Genomic DNA, 4,762 nt, shown 5'->3' with positions numbered 1-4,762 from the left:
ATTTGTAAGAAAGGTTGATTGCTTGGTTTAGTAACTATACCTGCAACGAGAGTTTACTATAACTTCTAAACCATCAATCTTCAATTCTTCACATCCTCTGCACGAAAAGAGGTTGAATCTTCTCGTGGCAAAGGAGGAAAGGGGAAGGGACCCATGCATGAAGAGGAAGACCAACCATCATCACCTCCTCGCCGTTCTACTCCTCACCCCACCGGTTGCTCTGCTCCAAGCAACTGTCCTTCTAGAGGTCTGAAAAGAAATGTTCTCCAAAACACTAGGGAGCCCCCTAATCTTGACTCTCTGGATTTCAAGCAAAAGTATGGTAAAACTCACTCTCACTATGATCCTCACCGATTTTCAACCTATGCTGATTATGAGTTTCATAAACAAATTCTTGCAAACCGCACTCTTTGTTCTTCCTATGTTGTTGATATAGATGCTTTAACTTAAAAATAACTTTCATGGTCTGAAATGGTCCCCCATTTTCAAAATCAGAAAGCTTGTTTACCCAAATTAAGTGCTCGAATTTTATGCGAACTCACTCTTTCATGATGGAGAACTTCACTCTTTTGTTAAAAACACTCAGTTTGTCTTGAATGCCGAAACCATCGGTGCTGCCCTAGGTTATGTTGACACAGGGGTAAGGATGTATATGTCTGGTAAATAGGATAATAATGTTGGCATCTCTCATCAAGACGCCTTGGCGCGGATTTGTGAAAATGTTTCTTCTCTGGATGATACAACTCCTACTCATAAGGCCCTAGGACCTATTAGGGATCTGTTACATCACATAATCACTCATATTATCATGCCTCAAAGTGGTTCATACCAAAGGATAACTGTTTGTGACACTCTTGTGCTCTATGCTATTTTGAACCCTATCCCCATTTCTTTTGCATATCTTATGATACGCCACACGTGGGACTGTGTTAAGAGTGATAAAAAGAGTTCTTTACCCTATGGCATGTTTTTAACTTGCTTGTTTGAATACTTTAATATTGATTTGAGTAATGAGGCTATTGAGAACAAGGTATCTACTATCAAAGGTGGCGCTGTACCACAGCAAGCAAAAGGTAAAAATGTCAAAGGCACTAAGGCTTCGGCCATGTTTGAAAGTGAAGATGAAAGCCTTCTCTCTCCTTCAATTGCTGGTACATCTGATTCCTACAAGTACTTATTCTCTGGGATGGTTAAAGATGCCTTTCTGAAATTTGCCTCCATGACCAAGCAAATGGTCAAATCAAGCAAGGAAGCTCGAAAGCTTGCAATGCAAAATGAAAAGTCATAGATGAAATCTCATGATAGGGTGGTTGTGCTCCTCAAGTACCTAGACTCATTTGATGAGGAAATGGCACCTTCCGAAAAGGAGGATGAATCCTTGGAATCTGAAGAAGAGGAATTTGATGCCTAGTTTGCTCCTTGCTGCCTCTGACTGATCTCTACTCTATTGGCTCCGGATATGGAACTCTGACTCTGATTTCTTGAACTTTAATACTATTATCTTGAACTTTATATTCTGTTGGATAACTGTAATAACTTAACTTTAATTGGTACAATCTCTTTGGTTTGCATGACATGACATTTTGGCTGCATTACTTGATATTTTGTGCTTGCAGGTGTCTCTTCTTGATGTTAAAAGGGGGAGAAAGCTAAAAATAAATTGAAACAGTTTAAGTTTTATGTGCTCTGTTTTGTGCCTCTGATTTGGTTTTGAGCACTATTTTAGTCCTGATTGCATTCTGCTCTATTTTGTCTTTGATGACTCTTGTTTTAGATCTGAATATAAATATGGGGCTGATTGGCATGATTTGTTTTGAATTTTAATTTGATTTTTGGGATCAGTTTTTGATATACATTTGGGAACATTCTGCCATGCTTTGTTTATCAGGAATAACATGTTTTCCATCTTATTTTTTAATCTGTTTGAAGGATCCTAAATCCTTAAAAATTTTCAAAGGGGACGCTTATTACCTGATCAAAGGAACACATCATTTCTGTGTATTATTTTTGTGTTTTAATCAGGTTAATCAAAGCACACATTAAGGAGGAGCATGGTGATCAAAAGAAAGGGGGAACAATTCATGAATTATCAAAAGGAAGTTTTCACTCCTGATTCTTTCAATTCATTTTAATAATGTTTGTCATCAAGGGGGAGATTGTTAAGTTTGGAAAGCTAATATTAAAATGATGATAAAATATTATTAAAATATTAATTGGATGCTTATTAAAATATTACCAATTATTTGTTTGATGAATTTGGTTTAGTGTGCAGGTAAGCAAATTAATTTTGGCCTAATAAACAAATGAGCAAGCCCATATTCATCAATTCAAATTCGGCCTAATCCAAAACTTAGTGGCTGAACTTTGAAATAAGAAAGAAAAGACAAGCTCAATCACAAGCCCGTGAACCAAGTATGATGAATTAAGAAAAGGAACTTAAGAGACCACAAGCTTTATACGGTTCTCTCACTCTTGGTAACTGGAACTTGAAATTTATTTCAATTAATTCTTTGAAACTTCCACCAAAAGCTTCTCTCTTCTCTCTCCACTCTCTCTTGCTTCGATCACATCACTCATTCAAAGAAGAAAAAAAAAAGAAAATGAAAACTACAGAAGATAGATTGAGGAAAGGCAAAAAGATTGTTGCTAAATCAAAGCAAAAATAGGGGCTTCGGTCTAGTAGCTAGGCTCTCTCGGTCAAAGCACAACAAAAGTTTCTTTCCTCAATTGTGCTTCACCGAGGAATCAAGAAGAAAGTCACAAAGTCTCAAGCATGGAAAAAGCAACAATGGAGAACGTGAAACTATCTTGGATCAGAAGCTCATCAATGTTCAGAAACAAAACTTGGAGCCAAAGTCAAGCTCAACGGTCAAGATTGAAGAAGCTTGAAGAAAAAGGATGAGAGAGAAGAGGTGAGTTTCAGATTCAGACTTCTCTCTCCTCTCTGTTGAAGCCGCTACTAGTCTCTGATGTTGGAGAAGATGACAGTGTTAGGGTTGAACGAGATTTAACCTTGGAAACTTCACTCTTCTATATTAAGGGTGAACAGTCAAGGGTTGAAGGTAAGGAGAGTAAGTGAAAGGCACAGAGTTCACTCTCATAACTACCCAAGCTGTTAGAGTTCTTCTCCTTCATATAGTACATTAAGTATTTCTTTTTCTCAGTTTTGATATGTCTGAGTCTCATTGTAAAAGGCAAACATGGTGAGGTTTGTAAGAAAAAGCCAATGAGAGGAAAAATATAGTGAGTAAAACTAGGAGAAAAAGCCATAAGATGTCTCAGGTTTGCTTTGTACATCTTTCTATTTTGTGTCATGATCCTGTGGGGATTTCCTTGCAAGTTGGGTTAGCACTTTGCTGTTGAAAGCTAGATTGAGGTCTAGTCAAATTTAGATTGAGGTTAGAATCCGGATTTGTCCTAGATAGGATTGGATAGATCATAGGGGAGAATTGGTATTTGTAATCTTGAATAAAAGGTAGTGAAATTTTATTATAGTTGTGATAGAGATTGGATGTAGGCTACATGGCACTAAGTAGCTGAACCAGGATACATCTGGTGTTATTTCTTCTTCTCTACTTCAATTCTGTTTCTGTTACTTAGGAGATAAAATGAAAATGTCTCTCAACTCGGTACGAGACAAAAATAAAAATATCTCCTAAGTTTCTATGAGAAAGTAAAAGTACTATACAGCTAAAAAATAAGCTAAGATTCAACCCTCCTTCTCTTAGCCACTGATAACCATCAGTCTTCGTCTTCCTCGATGCCATTTTGTAATTCCATTTGAAAAAAAAAGTTCTGAAAGGTTCTGGAAACACTAAAGACTAAACAGTTTCTCTCTCTTGCTCAAAATCGCCACCAGGTTCATCGTGCTCGAAGGCCCTCCCCTTGTTCGCCAGCGTTTGCATCTCTAGTCATGTTTTGCAAGCAGCTCTTCGCCCCATCGTCCATCACGTTCAACCACTCTCCCTCAAATCTCTGCTCCATGCCCTCGTCGAAGGTAATGCTTCGAATGCTCAATGCTCATTGCTTGTTCTTGATTGATTAGTTCTGCTCACTGCTGCTTGATGATAAATTGATAACTCTGTTATTACTTAATGATAAACTCATAAATAATAACTCTCTTACTCCTTGATGATAAATTAATAATTTTGCTATTGATTCATTGCTCATTCTTGTTTTTTTTCTATTGTTAAACTTTATGTTGAAAAGTGAAAATATTGTGCTGACTTTGTTAAAATTAGAAATAGAAATTTTGTTAATCTTTTTTAAAACATGTTAATTTTTGTGTTGGTTTTGTTAAAATTGTGTTGAAAATTTTGTTAATCCTAGTCAAATCTTGTTAATTTTTGTTAACTTTTATGCTAAGATAAATTGAGCTCTGTTAGTTTGAGTGTTTTAGACAATTAAAAGATAAATGTTAATAACTTATGATTATGCTTGCAGTTTCTTTCGAGTTGGTTCCATAATACTTGCCTGCCATTCATGATGCAAGTGATGTATTCATGGAAGCTATGAAGGTTTTAAAATATTCTGAAAGAGAATTTGGTGCAAGTGTGTTCTTTGAAATCTTTGCACTTTTATGGCTCATATTGCGGCTAATCATCTTTTCCTTTTGTGTTATTAGAACAACAAGCTAGGGTTGATCTTCTGTTTTAGTGATTAATTTAACTTTATGTTGATTTTGGAGACACTTTTTAATTTTTTTTATGTTTGTTTGTTTGTTTTGATAATTAAATTTTTAGTATTAATTTAATTGATTACT

The sequence above is a fragment of the Arachis ipaensis genome, chromosome B10 (genome assembly GCF_000816755.2).
Source record: "Arachis ipaensis cultivar K30076 chromosome B10, Araip1.1, whole genome shotgun sequence".
Taxonomy (NCBI): domain Eukaryota; kingdom Viridiplantae; phylum Streptophyta; class Magnoliopsida; order Fabales; family Fabaceae; genus Arachis; species Arachis ipaensis.
This window is presented reverse-complemented; position numbering follows the sequence as displayed.